The sequence below is a fragment of the Lithobates pipiens genome, unplaced genomic scaffold (genome assembly GCF_037356315.1).
Source record: "Lithobates pipiens isolate NorthernLeopardFrog02 unplaced genomic scaffold, aLitPip1_a1.2 Scaffold_8, whole genome shotgun sequence".
Classification (NCBI taxonomy): domain Eukaryota; kingdom Metazoa; phylum Chordata; class Amphibia; order Anura; family Ranidae; genus Lithobates; species Lithobates pipiens.
Genome location: NW_027507903.1, coordinates 225,883,562 through 225,907,141, shown reverse-complemented (window position 1 = coordinate 225,907,141; position 23,580 = coordinate 225,883,562). Strand labels below are relative to the sequence as shown.

Here is a 23,580-nt window from a genome sequence, read left to right as displayed (position 1 = left end):
ATTCAACATCTGCTTTCAGAAATGATATAATGTTTTAGGGGTTTTTACATTTTTAGTATTTGTGCTCAAAATGAATTTTCCAAAAAAATGGCTCCAGCAGCGAAAGGGTTAAAATGCAAGCGACACTTCCCCCTAAGCAAAATTTTAAGGTTTTGCAGCATCTTTACCGGAAAAGAGATATTAATTTCAAATTAAATTTTAAAAAAAAGCGTGACAGCAATCCCATAGCCAGACATCATTGATGTGAGCCCATGGCAGTAGCAGTGTGGCTCACAGGACTAGGTAGGATGTGTGTAGGAGGTGCTCTAACACACGCTTTCAGACTGATGCAATCCTTTGTCTGCACAGTAGAGTACGCACATCCATTTGGTACAGCTGCTTCTTGCTGTCTCCTTCTCCATCCATCCCTACAGCAAGTGATCCCAGCTCCCCATTTTTGGATGTACTGCCTAGTCTTTATTGTGGAACTACCTCAACACCTTCAACACATAGGTAAGACCTTACTGCTTAGAACCACTGAGTAGCATCCTTGTATGGTGCCTAGCATGTGCTGAAGGACCCTGTGACTTCTATGCTTAGCTGTCACTGAGGAATATATTATATTCTCTGATCAGAATACTTTACTAAGCCTGAAGGGCAGATCAAGTATACATCCTGTTCTTCTGTGGATGTAGTGTGGCATGCCAGTTATGTGACCATAATCTCCTTGGACAGGGTTTCACATTTATAGCATGTCCTTCGGGATGGGACTGGCATGTTCTGAGACGGATGTAAATAGCAACACGTTTCCATGGCGTGCCTTTATTGATTGGAGAGCTAGGGCATTGGGGTCATTGGGGTATATTATCTCTGGATGAGGCCAAATGACTTATTTATTACATGCTACTCAAAGGCAGAGTCACGCGACCGCTCCTATTTTTATGTCACAGTTGAATCTAGAGCTGAATAGATCCCCACCCCTCCTCCCTTTAATGCACGCTTCTTATTCTATCTAGACAGATCACACATTGGATACTAATAATTATTCCACAGCTGTCACATGAGGTTTTTTTTTTTTTTTTTTTTTTTTTACAAGCCTGATTTAGAATTGCATGTGGATTGCTGCCTTTATAACCTGATAATGCTTCGGAGGGAAAAATGCTGCCGCCCCCTTAGTATTTCCTGTACGATTAATGGGGAATATTTTACTGATCGGTGTTATAAAACGCGATGACGGAGGCTGGTGATGACTGTACTTTAATGTGCTAACACGTGATTGGGAGAGAGCATCATGGATGGAGGTGGTCTTGACGTCACGGCACTTCATCATCTACATATACAGGTCTCTAGGCATTTGTCAGCTGACCCCCTCCAGCGAAAGCATCATCACACTCTGTTCACAATGTACTGCAAGGCGGCAGCTGTGACATTGTATCCTGCATGGCTTTAAAGCTTAAGTAAAGCAACAGCAGTGTGTTCTCTGGTGGGTTTATGTTTCCTTACCAAGACAACATTGCTGTAACGTGGGAAATTTCGCTGTGATTGGTCACTGAGGAGTGACGTTGCAGGAAGCGAGGCTTTCCATCCTCCATAATCCTCTTAGCACATGCAGTATAATCTTGGATTCTGATCTGCATGTAAAGGCAAAGGGAGCACAGACATAAATCACATGCCTTTTCTGGGTCTTCTATGGTTATATCTTTAGAGAATTATGTATTATATTGTGTGAATAAAAAAAAAAAAGAAAGAAATAGTATACAGGATTTCAAAAGCAACATCTTCTAGAACATTACACCACATAAAATACAATTATTATAACTATTGTTGATAATATTCACTACCACGGTATGTTTGAAATTGGAAAGTGAGAGAGCCGTCAACAGCATTCACATCTAGGCATTTTGACCTTCATTCACACCTAGGTGTTTTTGGATTGAGGCAGAATCACAGTGAGTCCGCCCGCAATCTCAAAACACACTTCCATGCAAAACGCAGGTTCGGGTGCCACTATTTTCAGTGGCACATAATATACGGTGCGGCAAATCCCATCGTGTGATGATTGCCGCCCAAGAGAAGCTCCTGCTCAATTTCGGGCAACAAGCTTCACAATGCTATTTGCCGCGTGATAAATCACGTAACAATCATGTCAAAAGCACACTGCATTTTAGGTGCCATTGAAAATAATGGCACCTGACCCTGCGTTTTGCCATTGTAGGACATTGAGATCGCAGAGCAATTCTGCCGGTATCCCAAATTCCCAGGTGTGAATGGAGCCTAAAACCCCTTTCACACTGGGGTGCTTTTGAGGTGTTTTAGCGCTAAAAATAGCACCTGTAAAGCACCTTGCAATACGCCTCTCAAGGTGCGTTTGCAGGATGGGGAAAAAAAGTCCTGCAAGCAGCATCTTTGGGGTGGTATGGGAGCAATGTATACATCGCTCCTCCACCTCCCCTGCCCATTGAAATGGCCAGCATTGCAAAGTTCCTGCAAAACGCTTAGAGAGCGTCGGAACAGGGGCACTATTAACCTTTTCTTTGGACGCCAGCAGGACGGTTAAACGTGCCCCGCTTGGGGCCAAAAAGCACAGCTTAAACAGCAGTAAAGCGCCGCTAAGACTAGCTGCGCTTTACTGGTAACGCCCGCACCGCCCCAGTGCGAAAGGAGTCTAAAGCATTTCTCTAGGCATAACCTTTTATAATTTGTTTGGAGTGAGGAAGGTTAAGATCTTCTGTTAAAGTAATACTAAGCACACACTGTTTAAATTACATTGTCCCTTCTATTTTTGTATATGGATGATGGCATTGTAATTATTTTAATTAAAAAAATATCCAAATACCTTTTTCCTAAAAGATATACAGTTATCACATGACCCAGCTCTCTCCCAGCCTGTCTGCAGGGAAACATAAGGCACGAGGAGCTTCTAGTCCTCTGCTGCTGGCCACAAACAGCCTTTGGAATACAGAGTAAAAATAAATAATACATATCAAATAAACTGTTTTAATTTGTCATACAAATATATATTTGTAATCAAATCTTTATTTTTTTGGCAATAACATGGTGTGGGTGGATTTCTGCCAGTCACAGGCTGTGTCACGGCCATCTAGCCTGTGTCTTAGAATAAGAGGGATGTGAAGCCTCCATCAATCTACATGTAATATCCCAGCCTCACTGTGTTTAGCTGGTCAGTGGGCAAGGATTAGGAGGGAGTGGACTAATGCCGCGTACACACGAGTGGACTTTTCAACATCCAAAGTCCGAAGGACCGAGTCCGTCAGACTATCCGATCGTGTGTGGGCTGCAACGGACTTTTGATTCACCAAAGTCTGACGGACTTTAGAATATGGAACATGCTTCAAATTTTCCCGAAGGAACTCCGCCGGACCCGGTCCCCTTCGAAAACTCCGCTCGTGTGTATGCTACTCCGACGGACTAAAACCGACGCTAGGGCAGCTATTGGCTACTGGCTATGAACTTCCTTATTCGAGTCGGGTCGTACGTCATCACGTTCGAATCCGTCTGAGTTTAGTGTGATTGTGTGTGGCCAAGTCCGTTCGGCCGAAAAGTCTGTCAGAACTCCGTCGGAATTCCAGCAGAACTCCGACGGAACTCCTTTGGAAGTCTGTCGGACTTAAGTCCGCTCGTGTGTACGGGGCATAACACTTACCACTGTGTATATGCCCACATGTGTGATTTTATAGTCACATGGGCTGCTTAGATGTGATAGGGAGGAAATGCTCAGCACAGAAATTCAGGGAAAACTGAGCATGTGCAGAGCTGCCAAAACTGCTCTGCAAATTCCCTAGCTGAATTGGGGACACGAGCAGAAGGAGGAGATAGAGAACAGCAAGGTCAACTGTTTTTTTTTGTTTGTTTTTTTGCAGAATTCAGAAAACAAATCTCATAGTGAACTGAGGGAATATGAACAGCATGTAATACACCATTTATTGTTTTTTTTTTTTTAATATTTATATTCCCATTGTGATGATTCATGGTCTTCATTTGTACTGGTGACCACTGTCACTGAGAGAGAGGAGAAATCCAACATTTTAGAGTTGTCCCTAGAGCAGTGGTTCTCAACCCTCCTAGTGCCGTGACCCCTTGATAACATTTCCTAAGTTGTAGGGACTCCTAACAGTAAAATAGCGTGGGCTGTCAGCACCCAAGGCAAGACAAGTAATTTGTGCCCCTAATGGACATTTAGCGCTCCCGGAGTCCCTTCCACTCGTACAGTATTGAAACCCCTTATGGTGCATTTTAGGATGTACCACTTTCTTTGTTCTCCTTTCTTTCTCTATCCTAATTTCTTGTGTTTTCCCCATCCCTCTCTAGCCATCTTTCTTGTTTTTTCTCTTCTTCTTTCTCTCCCTTTTTTCTTTGTTCCTCCCCCTCTTTTGCTCTCCCTTACAGGTATTCTCTATTTATATTCCTTCTCTTACTCCCGGTAGGGAGTGGGGAGAATGGGATGAGTGTCAGTGATGGCGGGTAGTTGGGATGCGTGGCAATGCTGGGGGGAGTTCTGATCAGCCAACTTGGGTGTTCTCAGATCAGCAGATGACCTTGATCAAGAACTGTATTGGGGACTTTTAATGGCAACTATAATCGCAGGTAGTGTTACTCACTGGGTGTTATATACTAAAGGCAAATCCACGTTGCACTACAAGTGCACTTGGAAGTGCAGCCGCTGTGGATCTGAGTGGGACATGCAAGGAAAATGAAAAACAGCATTTTAGTTTGCACATGATTGGATGATACAATCAGCAGAGCTTCCCCACATTTCAGATCTACCCCTCAGATTTACATTGACGGCACTTTCAAGTGCACTTGTAGTGCAAAATGGATTTGCCATGACTTTGCTCTGACTTTGTGGTGTCTCGTAACAGTGACTCCTATGCCAAAATCAGGAGATATGGTCTCCTCCAGTCCTTCCCACTTCACATTCCTCACCAGTCAGCTGACCTCTAGTCTCTGTCCCCAAGCCATGCCGTGTACTGAATGAGCAGCTGTGAAGAGGCTGAGTGGACAGCCGGAGGCTCCAGGAAAAGTCCGCTGGGCGGTCACAGTTTTCAGGGACAGCCCTGCTGGGTGGCCGCAAAAGGGCTGGGAGAGAGGTACGGGCTTCAGGAACAGCCCGGGATTTGATGACCCCTGGCAAATCATCATTCAATTCCTGAGGGGGTTCCGACCCCCAGGTTGAGAACCACTGCCCAAGAACAAGAGGTAAGGGGAAATCTTCCAATTGGGAAACCTGACTAAAGCTGGCTATACATTGATCAAAATTTTGCCAGTCTAACAGGGACCAGGCGGATTTTGATTGAAGTGTGAAGTTCCCCGCTAGACAGAAGTCGATTGTTTATTTGACTTATGTTTAAGTGCTGCCAGCCCCTTATTATTTCCTGTACAATCATTTGGGTAATATTTTACTGGCTGCCATTATATATTATTGGTGGCAACCAAGCAGCTGCAGCTGCTGATTTGTGTATTGTGACAGTGGTGGGTTTTGCTGTCAGAATACAATGTCCTGGTAAGGGAGCGGGGGATTTCTCCATCCACTGCATTTGTGTTTTTTTTTTTTTTTAGTTCAGCCCTCTGGCTGAATGGGAAAAAAATAACTGTGTATGGCCAGCTTTCTAACTTCCTTTTGCATCTCTGGGGCAGGAGATAAATGGAAATTTCCCTAGTGGCACACAGACAGCAAAAACATTACCTGGCAGTGGATTTAACACTTTGCTACTCTACCAAAACAGAAAAAAAAAGATTTTGGCTAAACAAGGTCCATTGGAATATGGATGAGCGAGTTTGGGATGGCAGAACTTGACTGGCCTGCAATCCTGCAGTCCTGACCTCAACCCGATAGAACACCTTTGGGATGAATTAGAACACAGACTGCAAGCCAGGCCTTCTCGTCCACATCAGTGCCTGACCTCACAAATGTGCTTCTGGAAGAAAAATCAAACAATCCTATAGACACACTCCTAAACCTTGTGGACAGCCTTCCCAGAAGAGTTGAAGCTGTTAGGCTGCCTTCACACTGGCTGTAAAGGTGCTTTACCATCGTTTTTGCACAGGTTTTCGACTGTTAGCGGGGCGCTTTTTGATGATAAAATTATTTTTTTAAATTATAAAATCAGCAGAGCTTCCCCTCATTCCCCTCATAGCAAATAACCCCCACAGTGTATTTGAAGTATTGTCAGACAAGTAAGGATTAAAACAACAATATCCTGGACTTACAAATATGGCCGCCTCAAACACACCATGTGGTGGTGATGGCGTCAGCACTCTTACTCTGCCCAATGTGTTTTGCGCTCTAGTGCATCATTAGAGATCAGATTTTTTTGATGGTATAAATTTCATTATATGTTACATCATACATGTCACATTTTTAAGTTTTTGAGCACTGCACTTCTGATTATATTTATTTATAGTGAAGGTTTGAACATGTTTACCTTTGGTGCTAGCAACTATCCTTTCCACGGAGTACCAGATATCTCTTTTAATTTTAAGTGTAACCCACATACTTACTTTCATCCTACTCTGAGATATTCCTCCTCCAAAATATTCACAGCGCAGCCTTGCCCTGCTGTGCATGTGTTCTAGTCATCCTATTCATTACTATTGCTGGCAAAGTACCTATGGTGGACTCAGCCTCCATAGAGGGGTATGGCTCCATCCATAGGAAATAAATGAGTCCACAGCGCATATGAGCAGAATTTTTATTTTTTTTTCTGTGCAAACACTGTGCAGCAGTGGGCAGTTGTTCTTAAATAAACATACTTCTACATATGTTCTATATGTTAAATATTGATCTTGCAAACGTAATGCAAGGTGTTTTATTCCGTCAAAGGCTGTCCTGTAGTCATTGTATTCCAGTACAATAGGCCAGTGGCGGCTGGTGCTCAAAATCTTGTGGGGGGGGGGCGCAAAACAATTTTGAAAAAAAATCATTAATTGCAGCCACTTGCCATCAAACGCTGCCACTGTGCCCACAAATGCTGCTATTGTGCCCATCAAACGCTGCCGCTGTGCCCATCAAACACTGCCACTGTGCTATCAAACGCTGCCACTGTGCCATCAATTGAAGCCACTGTGCCAAACTCTGCCACTGTGCCCATCAAACGCTGCCACTGTGCCATCAATTGCAGCCACTGTGCCCATTAAACACTGCCACTGTGCCCATTAAACGCTGCCACTGTGCCATCAAATGCTGCCACTGTGCCCATCATATACTGCCGTGTGCCCATCATATACTGCCAGTGTGCCCATCATATGCTGCCAGTGTGCCCATCAAATGCTTCCAGTGTGCCCATCATATGCTGCCAGTGTGCCCATCATGTGCTGCCAGTGTGCCCTTGAATGCCCCCAGTGTGATCTCTGCACACTCGCCGTCTGCCCGGCACGTGCCCTGTCTTGATGGGGCAACGGATGATGGCGACAAGTGGGGTCCTCCATACGTTTCCTGCCATCCTTATCTCCCGTCCTCTCCTCCTTATAGGCGTCCAATAGCGGCACCTGTCGTTGCAGCCAATCAGGTGACATGTAACAGAGCAGAGCACCTGATTGGCAGAGAGGCGGTTTAGTGTTAGGAAAGCAAATAGTCCTTTGCTTTTCTAACAGCTGAGTGACCTGTTAGAAAATTAACAAATTAACAAAATGCTAAATTTCACACAATGACATTAAAGCAGGAATCTTCAAACGATGGCTCTCCAGCATTTGCGGAACTACAAATCCCATGAGGCATTGTAAAACTCTGACATTCACAGACATGACTAGACATGATGGGAATTGTAGTTCCTGAACAACTGGAGGGCCGTAATTTGAACACCCATGCATTAAAGGAACCAATCCCCCTATTATACTCTACCATGATCGCTAAACTGGCCCCACACCCATTTCTCTATACCCATAAATGGACAGCTGTCCGCAATGTCATCCTTCATTGAGGAATATTGGGACCAAATGTGGACAACAGCAAAGTCCTGGTCCCTAAACATTACAGCCCTAAAAACAATTAATGAGATGCTCCCTTGCTTGTACCTAGTCAAATTTGTCCCCAGCTATCCATCTTGCTTCAAGGGATGTGCAGAAATGGGGTCCCATTTATACATTTGGTGGGGCTGTATGACAACTCGCACCTTTTGCCCAAAAATCTTCTGCGTTATATCAATTTTTTTTTTCTTTTTTTTAGGAATTTTAATCATTTTTTTTCTTTTTTGTGTGGAATGCCACTTTAAGTTACTGCAAGAGCAGCATGTGAACACGCTTGTGTTCTGGATTGAGAGTTTTCTTCTAGACTGGGAGCTGTGTAGTCCAATGTAAGATGTTATACAACCAGGAAGCAGTTTTTCCTTTGAAGGCTCTATGAAACTGAAATCCCTATGTGGGAATCCCAATGTAAGGAACCTTTACTTTTAAATAAAATGGGCAAAGAACACCATGAGGAGTACTTCACTGGCTGTACTGAAGTTCATAAAAAGTGCTACAGTTGAGCTGAAACTGCCACACCACATCAGCAGATATGATCACCAAGTATACCAAAGTGTGGCTAGCATAGGTAGAAAGTTATCTACATTCAGGCTTTGACAGCACTCTGCAGGAACTACCACACCATACCATAAATGTAGTGCCTACCACACCATACCATAAATGTAGTGCCACATGAACGTTCGGATAAGACTCCCCTTGTACAATGGACCCCCAGGAATACTCCCTTATTCACACCCCACACTCTCCTAAACCCCTTCTAAGTAAGTTTGTCACCACTCGCATGTGAAGCCGCAACCACTTGTACATCATAACCCCATATCCTACCGCATACACAATCTACTACTTCTGTGATGTACTTAGTACTTGATGTACTTTTATACAATGCTGAAAGCACATTTTCTTCTAAAAACTTACTTTAATGTACAGGAATATATTTGAACAAGAAATGTATAAAACTATATATACACCCTTGAGCAGGTGCTAAAATAAAAACACGTAGAAAAGATGAGTTGTAATTCCATAGCTTATCACAGTAAACTTGATGATTTTGACAACAAAGACACGTATACTGCATGTACTAATGTAAGCCAAACTAATAAAAAATGATAAGGAAGTATGCTATTTCAGCAATTTGATGTGTAATCTTGATTGCATTATTGTATTTGTGCTGAAATTCCTTAATAATAAAAGTTAAATGCCTGGTCTGATTCTGCAGTGGGCAGTGTAAATGAATGATTGTGCATAATAGTATATGGTAACATACTGTAAATGATCCTCTGCTTCATGTTGAAGAGAGACAGTTCATTCTTTTTTTCTTACAATGACACTAAACTCTGGTTAAATAAACAAAACAATTCAAATATGTGTTTTTTTTTTAAAGTAAAAATGTACCTTCATTTGCTCTCAGAGGGTGGCTATGTTCTTTGCCCAGGGTCCCACCATATGTAGGAACATGGCCACCCTCTTTTGCTCCCTCCCAAGGTGGATTTTGGACTATGGGATTTGTAGTGTGCATAAAGCAGTACAAATGACCACAACTAATGTGCAATGCTCATTCCAAGCAAACGGAAGTAAGAAAGAAAAAGGAGAAGTTTGGGAGCTCACGGAAGAAGTTACAAGGAGGCAGAAAAAAACTGTGCATAGTGATTCTATGAAAAATAGATTACAGGGCCATTGATTAGTGAATGTGTATGTATTATTTTTGGAGAATAAGGATATCGTTTATTGTAACATAACCCTACTGCAACATTCAGCCAATTGCATATAAAGGATGCAGTTACACGACGCAATGGGGGTTATTTACGAAAGGCAAATCCACTTTGCACTGCGAGTGCATGTGGAAGTGCAGTCCCTCTAAATCTGAGGGGTAGATCTGAAATGAGGGGAAGCTCTGCTGATTTTATCATCCAATCATGTGCAAGCTAAAATGCTGTTTTGATTTTCCTTGCCTGTCCCCCTTGGATCTACATCGATTTAACTTCCAAGTGCACTTGCAGTACAAAGTGGATTTTCCTTCAGTAAATAACCCTCAATACTGCATGTACACACACAAACCTGTGCTTTCGTTATGCAGGAAAAACAAAAAAAACGTTATTGCTGCCGTATCCACTTTTCCTGCTCTTCCCTCCCCTATCATCTATGGGATAGTGAGGAAAGGAAATCCTGTAGGGCCAAAGCCCAAAGCCAGGCACATTGTTTTTCAGAAAGAGGAGAAAAATGGCAGCCCTATATTTCCAGTAAGACTTAATATACCATTTAGCTACCCTCCATGCAACGAGGGAGCAGCTAATACACAGTCCATCAGCTAACAGCCTGAAAAAAAACAGTGGTTCAGATAAATCAGCATTGTGAAATAATCTAGTTACAGTATAAGCATAGCTTTAGTCAGAAACTTTAGCAGACATAAATGGAAACTATGTATGTACTTCAGTCAACTGTTCCAAAGTTTAGTTGTCTGACACATGTAAGTAGTTTCCATTGAGGTCTACTAAAGCTGAACTCTTTAACTACTTGATGACCAGCTTGCTAATATCACAGTACTTTGCTTGTGCAAGCGCTAACGGGCACACAAGAGTGGTCCTGCAGCCTCTTGGAACCTCTGACGTGTCCCAATAATTTGCAGGCAAGGAAGGGAGGTGGGACAACTTCCGGTGGAATTGGCTAGGTGATTCTATGTGGAAGTGGCAGCAGGTACCTGCCAAAACTAGGTACCCACTCCCCCCCCCCCCCCCCCCCAAAAAAAAATTAACCTTTAATATTGCCTAAATTGAAACTTCTCATTTGGGGGAAGTTCCACTTTAAGTGAATCACAAAGTAAAATTTAAGACAAATAAGCCCACAATGATAAGGGAAAAAACAGCAAAGTGGCTGGTTCCTAACTGACCCTGATCTTTCCTTATGCAGTTTGTCAGCTTCCCTAATCCTTTCCCTACAAAATCTTCCAATACACTGGCGGGTTTGCTGTTTTTTACACCTTCAATTTATAGTGAGGGGGCTAGAATATAACAAAGACCTCATTACTGGCCTTTCTAAGCCAGCTGACAAAAGTGCATTTGTTGCAGTGCATTATACTACATATGTTACATTACAATGAATTCAGGTGGGCAAAATACCCAGTTAGTTCAGTCCATAAACTGTGAATAAGCTGGGTTTGTATTGAACCCACGTAAGACCCAAACCTGAACTTCATCCCTAGTGCTGCTGACTTATCTGCATTACCCCTTCTTTTCTGCATGACCTTTATGCTGTGATGAGCTGTCTATGTTTTACATGTTAGGCTCAAAAATAATGTTCTTCATGTTCGGTAAAACCACAACTTCCTTTTTTCTTGGTGTGGCTGCTACAGCATACTTGCAACAACAATACTTCCAAAATTCTTATATCTACTCCCAACCCCATGTATACACATTTCTTTCCCAGTTCCTAAAAATAGTTTATTTCACCTTCTCATAATTTTTATGGGCCCAGAAACACCCCAGATTTAAAACAGGTATAGTGTGGGGAATTTGGCTGCTTCAGGTAGATAGGCCAAAAATAGAGTGGAGGCCGGCGAGCAGCATGGGGTCCTAAATGTGGGACATGACTCCTAGGAGATGGCCTATTTGGGGGAAGGTGGCATAAAGAACATATCAGCATCAGATATGTGCAAAACCAAATTACCACAGCAGTAGTAAAAATCCAGGAAGAACTCTGGCTGTCCCTGTAAAAGGAAACATTAGCAGGTTAGACAATTAGTTCACATGGGTCCTCCAGGACCTCTTCTGGGGGGGTGGGGGGAATGTTGGGGAGATTGCGAGATAGGGAGTGGAATCTCCGGTGAAGACCTCCAATCTGGAACATCAAGGGGGGTAAACCTAGGTGTTTCAGGAACTGCGGCAACTCATCCTTATTTCGCAAGGTGAATTGGCATTCATCTGTGGTCACCGACAAATTGAAAGGAAGCCCCATCTGTAGACCAGCTTTGCATCCTGAAGGGCCTCAAGTAGTGGCTTAAGGGCATGACATTGCATTAAAGTGTGTCTGGAAAAATCCGGGAAGAAAGACAGCTTTACGCCATCAAAGTCCACATATCGGAAACCTATGACATTGAACATTATGTGTTCCTTCAATGAATATTTGTGCAGATTGATGATGTCCCTTGGTTTACCTGGATCATCTGAAGGTGGACTGAGGGCTCTATGACAGTGGCAGCCCGCCCATAGGGGGCGCCCGGGCGCCGCCCCCCCTCCCCCTAGGTGTAAAAAAAAAAAAAAAAGTTAAAAAAAAAAAAAAGTTAAAAAAAAAGTAAAAAAAAAAAAAAAAAACGGACCCTTTAAAACATAAAAAAAAAAAAAAAAATGTCATTTAACAATTTAACATAGTGTACTGTGGCGCTGGTCACAGTGCACTATGAGAAGCGCCACGTCGATGCAATCACAAGATTGCATCCATGGCGCTTCATTTGCGGGTTAAAAACCCGCCTTGCGGCGCACTGCAGAACGCCGACTAGCTTCCGCCCGTAAAATCATTGTGATTCTACGGGCGGGAGCATTGTCAATCTTAGACAAGCAGGTCACTTCCGGCTTTCGGCTGCTTCACGAAACCCGGAAGTGACGTCGGCAGCTCCGTTCCTCAGCCCGAGCGGAGCTGCAAGACAGTGAGGCAGGAGGTGAGTCACCGCATAAAGGCTTTCTAGTTTCTACTTTGTTGAGAATGTTCATGCATTTAGCTGAATGAATGGAAAAAAAAGCTTTCACAGCCAGAAAGCTTTCCCCAGGCCAGGCGACTTTTGCCGTGGCCAATCAGAGAATGAGCTCTGAAGGGGGAACTCCACCTGCCTGTCACATGAGAAGTGGGAGGGGCCATAATGATGGGCGGGGTCATGATGGGTGGGGTCTGGCGCCCCCCCATCCAAAAACTTCACCAGCCGCCACTGCTCTATGACCATGGTCTATTTCAATGTGGTCTGGCGCTTTGCGGCCGAGGATCTGCTTAAAAACACCTTGAAGAGTAGGAACTGTATCTCTCGGAGCAGTAGCTTCTGGCAAGCCTCTAATACGGATGTTAACTCTGCGACTTCTATTTTCAGTCATCCATTTTATCTATTAAAGAGTTAATGTGTTGGTATTGGGTCTTGCAGTGTTCATTAAGTGCTTTCAGGGTAGGTGTAACCACTTCCCATTGTGACTCCAGGTCCTCCACTCTACCCCCAATATGTGCTGTATCAGCCTGGAGTGCTTCAATGTCCTGCCTAAAGGCCTTCTCAACCCTGTGGGGCGAATAGCTTTAGTGGGGAGGGAGAGAATAACAGCCTGCAAGTCCTTGTCCTCCATTTCATCTCCCACCACTGAGTGAGCCACTGGGCTGGCTATGTCTGAGGGTGAGGTGGGAGGAGGGAGCGAGGGTGATGGGATTTGTGGGATAAAGGTTTTACATGAATAAATAGTAATAAATAAAATCTGATCATTTTAATCACCCCTGCCATTGTTAAATAGTTTATCACATCCATGTAAACTGATACATTCTGCTGGAGAGTTTGTGCTGTGAAAAACAGCAGAATAAAAAGCCTTGTACACACCATTAGGTTTTTTTTTTCGTTCAGCCCGGCAGGGTGAATGAAAAAAAAACAAAGGAATTCGAAAAGAGCTTACTGTACTAACTATGCAATATTAGTGCAGTGATCTCCTGCTGAGCTATTGTGTTCTGACAGGTGGACTGTGAAATTAAATTATGAACACATGCTTATCAGCCTTATCGGCCATTCTGAATAAACTATCATCAAACAAGTTTCTACAGGACATTGCTTCATAAGGCTTCAGTAGGAAACCATCATTCTTCAAAGCAAGCAATTATGAAATTGCATTATCCCTTTCATGACTAAGCCTATTTTTGGAATTTGGTGTTTACAAGTTAAAATCCATATTTTTTGCTAGAAAATTACTTGGAACCCCCAAACATTATATATATTTTTTAGCAGAGACTTTAGAGAATAAAACGGCGATTGTTGCAATATATTATGTCACACGGTATTTGCGCAGCAGTGTTTTAAACGCAACTTTTTGGGAAAAGGGACACTTTCATGAATTTAAAAAAAAACGAAACAGTAAAATGAGGCCAATTTTTTTGCATAATGTAAATAGATACCAAACATGTCACACTTTATAATTGCATGCACTCGTGGAATGACGACAAAGTACGGTACCTAAAAATCTCAATAGGCGACGCTTTAAAAAATGTTTATTTCTGAATACTGTATACTGTATATTTTTTTTAAACCGGCGCCATTGGCAGCCGAGTAAACGGGAAGTGACGTCATGACGTCGCTTACGTGTTTACTATTAGGAGACTGGAATGACGCCGATTACGGGCATCAGATTGTGAATCGGTGCTCCCGATCGGTGCTCCCATCCCCTCCCGCTCCTCCGGCATAACAGCCGAGCGGCTTTTAGCCGCTTCTGTTGTTATGGCTGGATAGCCAATCGTCCGCTGTAAAAAACGGTACCAGATGATGCCTGCAGGTGCGGGCATCATCCCGGTATACCCCCCGGAAGTCGAGTACGCACATCTGCGTACGCTCGGCGGGAAGGGGTTAAAGAAGTTGTTATTCCGTGCATGGTTTAATGGTTAGTCAGTACAGGTTACTCTTGGCAGACAACAGACTTCAGATATCCTGTGTAAAAATGTAGCCCCTTTAACCATTCTAAGGCCCCTTTCACACTGAGCCGCAGCCGCGTCAGCGCTAAAACAAGGCTCGGTTTAGCGGCGCTTTAGGACTATTTAAGCAGCGCTATTCGGCTGCTAGCAAAGAGGGGGTTAAAAACACTTTTGTTTTGGCGCTCCCGAAGCAGGGTGTTTTTGGAGCGCTAAATACAGCCCTCCCAAACAGCCCCAAGAGATGCTTGCAGGGATTTTCAGAACGCCCCGCAAACGCAGCGTCCCAGTGGGAAAAGTCTCACTTGAATGAATGGGAGACGGTTTTCAGGCACTTAGCAGAGGCTAATTCCAGCGCTAAATCGCCTGAAAACTGCCCCAGTGTGAAAGGGGTCTTAATGTTGCCCAACTTATGTGAAATTGGATTCATAGAATTTTCTCAAATCTGCTATTACATAAGCAGTGAAAACCTAGATAGTAAAAAAAGCAAAGGTAAGCAAACTAAATAGAAGGGAAAAAAACTGATTTTTAGAAAGACGGTGAATAATAAAAAACAAGGATAAATACTTTCTAAAATAACTATGGATATCCATCTCTAGTAGCACACATAGGAAGTGTTATGCCGCATACACACGGGCGGACTGTATGGCGTACTTAGTCCGTCGAAACACATTTCAGCGGACAGTCCGCTCGTGTGTGGGCTTCAGCTGACTTTTTCAGCGTGCAGTCTGGCGTACTAAGTATTTCGGATTTTTCGAAATTCTGTTCGTCGTACTTTGGTTTCAGCGGACAATCCGCTCGTCAGTAGGCTAGTTCGACGGACTAAGAATGGCGCATGCCCAGAAAGGATTTACACGGCGGAAGGGTGCTTTGCTGTGTATTGGACTTCCTATTTCTAGTCCCGTCGTACGTGCTGTACACGTCATCGCGCAAGCTTTCGACGGACTGTTTGTGCATCCGTGTGTGGTCAAGTCCGTTCAGTCGAAAGTATGACGGACTGTCCGTCGGATTGTATGACGGACTAAGTACGCCATACAGTCCGCTCGTGTGTACGCGGCATTACGGAATGTGTTGACGTTTGTTCATTATGATGGGACTACGTTGAGGCTAGTAGCCAAAAGCTTTGGTCTCCTAGTTTGATCTGAACATGTGTGGTACTTTGTCCGATTGGAATTCTCTACAAACGATCAGAAAAAGTCAGATCAGATTTTTTTGTCAGAAAATTTGAGATCCTGCTCTCAAATTTTTTCCGGCAGAATTTCCGACGGAAAAAGTCCGATAGAGCCCACACGCGATCGTATTTTCTGACAATATAATCCGATCGGACCTTTTCCGTCTGAATTTCCGACCGTGTGTACAGGGCATTAGATACTCTAGCAATGCTGTTTTGCTTTTTGTAAACAGCAGTTTGACAAAATGAATTTGTTAAAGAGATAGAAAAGATTTAGAATAAAAACTTAGTGTTACTAAACTCACAACAGTAAAATCTGTCTGTATATGCAGAATAGCATGCTTGTTATACTCACTGTGGAACTTAAGGGTTTAATCCTCTTCATTGTGTAAAAAGGCTCTTTGACACTATATGGACAGATCCTTCCCTCCTGCACAGTTTATCTTGGCAAGGCCATATCATACAGTGAGGGTAGCCATCCTGCACATGCTCAGTTTAGTCTCTATTGCTGGAGAGAACATTTCCTGTTTCATTTGAACTGTTCAGGTCACATGATATTGACATCACATATGTGGGCATGTATACAGGCTGTAGTGGAAATCTCCTCCTACCTGCAAACTCAGCAATGGACAAACTGTGCAGTTTATCATGTAACTGTGGTATACAGAGCAGCAAAAGGGGTATATAGTGGCAGTATTTTAATGTAAAAAGATTTATAAACTGTAGGCACTGTGGGGAGGCAGAGGAACTATTATCATATTACTGGGTTTAGTAACATTTTAAAATTTATTACCCTCCTTATTACCCTCCTTATTAGAAAAACAAATGCAATACATAACCCAAAGAGAGCTAGAGGTCAGAAGATGGAAATGGAAGTGGAGGTGGTCAGAAACTATTATTGTCTATAGTGACATTTTGACTTTTAGCACAGCTGTGGTGTTTTTGGGGTAACACTGGCAGATTACTGAATGATTTTTCCCCCCGGGTCACACTGCTGCGACTTGGCAAGCACCTTGAGAGTTAAAAGTCACATTACAGGTTGTGCCTCATTAACGGCAATGAAATCATTCTAATCTGTGCGACTCAAGTCACTCCGACTTAGAAAAAGGTTCCTGCACCTAATTTTGGTGCGGCTTCAACAAGAAGTTGCATGCAAGTCACGATGAATTCACGCAGGGATGTCGTATTTAAAGTCGCAGGAAAGTTACACGACTTTACATCTGATTTCCTTAAGTTGTTCTAGGATTCCAAATTTTCGGTGGCCATTTTAAAAAACTGTTTACCATTTGTTCTCTTACTATCATACTCTACAGCAAAACCACTTGTCAACCACAAAACATAAAAAGGAAATTACAGGCAGGCCTCTTCTACAAAGGAAGTGATAAAACTATATCAGATGTTGTGCACATACTTTTAAAGGAAACCTGTTATGAGATACATATAATGTCAGCTGCCTGCTTGAAAAATATTCTTCTGCATAAAAATCTTACAGGAGTGTTGCAGATAAAAAGTTATTTCTATGTAATTTCTATGTAATTTCTATAAAATCTTAATCATTGTTATGGCATTATGTATACAGATGTATTCATACACCAAAAAGCAACAGAATGAAACACAACTATTTATTTTAAACTACTGGTGAAGCCTTGAATATACTAATACCCCTGGTTAACATTTACTAAGTAAATAACTTACTAAATGTAAACTGCCAGTTTTGGGAAGAACTCCAGGTTTTCTTTTATATTTAAAACGTATTGCCCAGCAGGGCCGTCTTTAATTTTGATTGGGCCCTGGGCACACATTTTCTTGGGCCCCCCCTCCATTCTGAGACATACAAAAAATAACAGGTAGACTCCAAATCAGTTTACTGCAGCAGATCACGCAGTGATTGCAATTGTTTGCCAGAGGTTACAGCCTATCCTTACTGCTCGCAGGCTGGTTGCTAGAGGTTACAACACATAATTTCTGCTTGCCGATTGGTTGCTAAAGGTTAATGCACATCATTACCACTTACTGATTGGCTGCTAGAGATTAAAGCAGATCACTACTGTTCGCTGATTGGTTGCTACAGGTTAATGCACATCATTACCTCTCACTGAGCAGTGGAGCAATCCTAAATAATTGAGCAAGTAAAGGGGCACATTAATACACATACTACAGGAGAGTGTCAGAGAGTGCAGACATACTACAGGAGAGGTTCAGAGACTGCAGACATACTATAGGAGACAATCAGAGACTGGCGACATACTGCAGGAGACAACCAGAGACTGGTGACATACTACAGGACACAATCAGAGACTGCGAACATACTGCAGGAGTCAATCAGAGACTGCGAACATACTGCAGGATACAATCAGAGACTGCGGACATACTGCAGGATACAATCAGAGACTGCGAACATACTGCAGGAGACCATCAGAGACTGCGGACATACTGCAGGAGACAATCAGAGACTGCGGACATACTGCAGGATACAATCAGAGACTGTGAACATACTGCAGGATACAATCAGAGACTGCGGACATACTGCAGGAGACAATCAGAGACTGCGGACATACTGCAGGAGACAATCAGAGACTGCGGACTTACCGCAGGAGACAATCAGAGACTGCGGACATACCGCAGGAGACAATCAGAGACTGCGGACATACTGCAGGAGACAATCAGAGACTGCGGACATACTACAGGAGACAATGAAAGACTGTGGACATACTCCAGGAGACAATAAGAGACTGCGGACATACTACAGGGGACAATAACAGACTGCGGACATACTACAGGAGACAATAAGAGACTGCGGACATACTACAGGAGACAATCAGAGACTGCGGACATACTACAGGAGACAATCAGAGACTGCGGACATACTGCAGGAGACAATCAGAGACTGCGGACATACTACAGGAGACAATCAGAGACTGCAGGAGACAATCAAAGACTGCGGACATACTGCAGGAGACAATCAAAGACTGCGGACTTACCGCAGGAGACAATCAGAGACTGCGGACATACCGCAGGAGACAATCAGAGACTGCGGACATACTGCAGGAGACAATCAGAGACTGCGGACATACTACAGGAGACAATGAAAGACTGTGGACATACTCCAGGAGACAATAAGAGACTGCGGATATACTACAGGAGACAATAAGAGACTGCGGACATACTACAGGAGACAATAAGAGACTACGGACATACTACAGGAGACAATCAGAGACTGCGGACATACTACAGGAGACAATCAGAGACTGCGGACATACTGCAGGAGACAATCAGAGACTGCGGACATACTACAGAAGACAATCAGAGACTGCGGACATACTGCAGGAGACAATCAAAGACTGCGGACATACTGCAGGAGACAATCAAAGACTGCGGACATACTGCAGGAGACAATCAGAGACTGTGGACATACTACAGGTGATGGTCAGAGAACTTTCAGCAACGCACACCTCTATACTGGCTGGGGAATACAGAGGTCTGGGGGCGGGGCCGGGAGCTCCACTGACGCTCCCACTCCGATCACTGGCTCTCACTACAGTCGCTCTGTTCCGAGCATACAGGCTACACAGGGGCAGGGTCAGAGCGTCAGTGGAGATCCCGGCCCCGCCCCCTCTCAGCTGGCTAGCACGGGAATACAGCCTCCCATGTCCTCTGTGCACTCTGCAAAACCTTCATCGGGGCCCCAATTTTCGGGTAGCAAAACACATAGAACCTTGGCTCTGGAGCGAGCCTGCTTGGGTGCCCCCATAGCAATCTGCTTGCTCTGGCAGCAGGAGGGAGGGGCCAGGATTGCTAGCAGGGGACCAAAGAAGAGGAGGATTGGGCTGCTCTGTGCCGAACCCCTAATAAAATATAAAAAAACAATAAAACCTGGAAACTGATTGGCTACCATGCACAGCTTCACCAGATTTTGCACTATCCAGCTTTTGTAAAATCCCCCTTCCTCCTCAGTGTCATTCAGCCCACTTCTTGTGTGCCCAGAATGTTTAGGACCACCCTCACCCACCCTTCCCCAAGGAACTTCATCATGCCAGTCTGGGGTTACAGTACACAAAACAGCGCTCACACATCACTAGATCAAGGACCACCATTACCATATAAAAAGCAAAGACCTGTGATATCATGCAATCATGCAATCAGCGAGACGAAATGTGGAAGTAAGATTTTAGGTAAGTAAGCTATCATTTTTAAATCTATGATATAAAATGAGAATCCCAATTTTTTTGCTTAGAATAAAGATCGGGATTCTCTCACGATTCTTGTGGTGTAACATCATCTTTCACATTATACAAAAAAATTGGACTAACTTTATTGTTTTTTTTGTTTTTTTTAATTAATTGAATTGCATTTTTTCCCACAAAAATGCCTTTGAAAGACTGCTGCACAAATACATAGTGGCATAAAATATTGCAATATTTTATTATCTGGGGTCTCTGTTAAAAAAAAAATACATATATATAATATTTGGGGGCTCTAAGTAATTTTCTAGCAAAAACACTGATTTTAACTTGTAAGCAACAAGTGTCAAAAAAGGTTTGGTCTTTAACCACTTGGGATCCGCGCTATTGCAAAATGACGGCAATAGCGCGGACCCACATTTTCGGGACTACGTCTATTGACGTAGTCCCGGTTACGAGCGGCCTGCGCGCCCCCTGAGGGGCGCGCGCGGCGCGCTCTGTGATCGGCGAGTCCGTGAGACTCGCCTGATCACCGATCCGTGTAAGGGGTCGATCCCGACCCCTTATCACGTGATCAGCTGTCAGCCAATGACAGCTGATCATGTGATAAAACGGAGCCGGTAATCGGCTAGTATTCCTCCTCGCGCTGACAGCGCGAGGAGAAAAAAAAAAAGCCGATCGCCGGCGGCCGTGTTCGGGACATCAGTCCCGAACACGGCCAGCAATTTAAAAGGACACCTGCCCCCTGCCAGTGCCCACCTGCCACCCGCAGTGCCATCCTGAAATAAAGTAAGTGCCCCCCTGTCAGTGCCACCCAGCAGTGCCCATAGTGCCCACAGTGCCACCCAGCAGTGCCACCCACAGTGCCACCCACAGTGCCACCCAGCAGTGCCACCCACAGTGCCACCCAAAATCTGCCTCAGGTGCTGCACCCCAGTGCCGCCCATCAGTGCCCAGCAGTGCCGCCCATCAGTGCCCAGCAGTGCCGCCCATCAGTGCCCAGCAGTGCCACCTATCAGAGCCACCTATCAGTGCCACCTATCAGTGCCCATCAGTCCCATCTATCTGTGGTACCTATCAGTGCCCATCCGTGCCACCCATCCGTGCCACCCATCCGTGCCATCTTATCTGTGCCCATCTTTGCCCATCAGTGCCGCCTTATCTGTGCCCATCGGTGCCGCCTTATCTGTGCCTATTAGTGCCGCCTTAACTATGCCTATCAGTGCCCACCAGTGCAGCCTATCAGTGCCCACCAATGCAGCCCATCAGTGCCCACCAATGCAGCCCATCAGTGCCCACCAATGCAGCCTATCAGTGCCGCCTAATCAGCGCACTTCAATGAAGGAGAAAAATGACCCGTTTGCAAAATTTTATAACAAACTATTAAAACATGATTTTTTTTTTTTTTGCATCTTTTTTTGTTTGTTTAGCAAAAAATAAAACTCCGAGCTGTAACTAAATACCACCAAAAGAAAGCTCTATTTGTGGGAAAAAAATGATAAAAATTTCATTTGGGTACAGTGTTGTATGACCGCGCAATTGTCACTCAAAGTGCATCAGCGCTGAAAGCTGAAAATTGGTCTGGGACTGAGGGGGGTTTAAGTGCCCAGTAAGCAAGTGGTTAAAGCGGAGGTCCACCCTGAAGTGGACCTTCCGCTCATTGGAATCCTCCCCCCCTCTGGCGCCACAATTGGCACCTTTCAGGGGGGAGGGGGGTGCAGGTACCTGTACAGTACAGGTATCTGCACCCACTTCCGGGATAGCTCTCTGCGGAAAGGGGCGTAGGTTACGCCCCTTTCCGAAAGTCCCCCGCTGCCTGCTGGGAAACACACAGATCCCAGAGGCAGCGGGTCCATCCTTATTGCGCAGCGCGACTCGCGCATGCGCAGTAGGGAACCGGGAAATGAAGCCGAAAGGCTCCACTTCCTGATTCTCATACCCAAGATGGCAGCGGCAGCACACGAGAGACGATCGAGAGATCGGCTTCGGGTGCCGACATCGTGGGCGCGCTGGACAGGTAAGTGTCGCTATTTTAAAAGTCAGCAGCTGCAGTATTTGTAGCTGCTGGCTTTTAAAAAAAAAAAAAAACGCGGACTCCCGGCGGACTCCCGCTTTAAGTGGTTAAACTGACCTTATTTACAGACCAAAGTTCACCCCTCTGATTCAAAAGAACGTAAAAGATACTTTGTATCTCTTCTCTTTTCTACCTCTCAGCATGTCGATAAACATTTGTTGGCTTTTTTTTTTTTTTACTCTGGTTCTGACCTGTTTACATAGAATCGAGGAAATGACTGACTAAGATCTTGAGGGGGGGTTGAATCGAGATTGCGATTTTTTTAATGATTAATTGTGCAGCTCTACTATGAGACAAGGGAGTTCAAAGTGGGCTGAGAGAGACTATGAGGACTATGGGGGGTATTTTCTATACACATGCAAATTGTTTATCTTATGTGTAGCATCCTTGTCCTAAACAGGGCTGCTAGTAAATTTCATTGTGGTGACTAGCCTGGCTAATTTGTCGTTTTGATCAACTAGTTCTTCTCCTAAGCTCACTAAACTCTAAACTGCTGGCAACAAAGTGTACTCACTTTTGTTGCCAGCAGTTTAGACATTAATGGCTGTGTGTTGAGTTATTTTGAGGGGACAGCAAATTTACACTGTTATATAAGCTGTACACTCACTACTTTACATTGTAGCAAAGTGTAATTTCTTCAGTGTTGTCACATGAAAAGATATAATAAAATATTTACATAAATGTAAGGGGTGTACTCACTTTTGGGAGATACTGTGTATATGCTCTGCCTGAAAGAAGTTAAAAAAAGTGCACATGCTATGCCCATTAGAAGGATTTAATATAGAAGCATGATACCACAGGAGACACTACCTAAAACTTAACTGTACCAGATTTTGTTTTGTTTTATTTAGCATGGGGAAGTGTTAGAGCCTCTGTAAGGCCTTTTATTGCTGTATGTGTCCCCTGACAAAATCCAGATGTTGAATGGAATGGTCAAAGTCACTATGCTAGCAGTGGATGGTCTGTGTGAATTCTTTTGGGTCATATCATACACTGTTTATAGTGCTCTGGGCACTCAGCTTTTGCAAGTTTAAGGCCCTATGTACACAGGACGCTGCTAAACATATGTTCAGAGGCAGTTGGGCGTTTTTTTCTCGTTTATTGCCTTTTTTAGGCAGTTGCGTTTAACAGCGTTTCTTCGAAAGCAAAAAAATGGGTTCGGACGCCGAAGATTTCCATGTTTCAGATGCCAAACATGACTAAACGCAGCTAAACGTGGTACTAGCGTTTCGACATGTTTTAGTTTATAAGCGTTTTTAAAGGTACCCTATATTTTTGACCTGAAAAGACAAAAATATGATGGAAAATTATGAAAAAACATAAAAAAAAAAATAGTTTAAAATGTTTTAATTACTTGTGATAATTCATAGACCATATACAGGCATACCCGACTTTTAAGTATACAATGGGGTTTATTTACTAAAGCTAGACAGTGCAAAATCAGGCTCACTTCTGCATAGAAACCAATGAGCTTCCAGATTTAATTACCAAAGCTAAGACCCCTTTCGCACTGCCGAGCCCATAGCGGCGGCGGTAAAACACCGCTATTTTTAGCATTTAGCAGA

The 23,580-nt window shown here is 43.8% G+C and overlaps 1 protein-coding gene across 2 annotated transcripts in view; it reads left to right on the top strand.

The window, feature by feature from the left end:
- Positions 1–313: 313 nt before the first annotated feature.
- SLC38A1 (solute carrier family 38 member 1) overlaps positions 314–23,580 on the top strand; it is a 138,510-nt gene continuing 115,243 nt past the window's right edge. Inside the window, exon 1 of one of the 2 annotated variants that reach the window (XM_077473017.1) lies at positions 314–492. The gene's annotated coding sequence lies outside the window, so the exon portion shown is untranslated. The remainder of the gene's footprint in view (positions 493–23,580) is intronic. The other variant, XM_077473018.1, reaches the window with a different exon arrangement.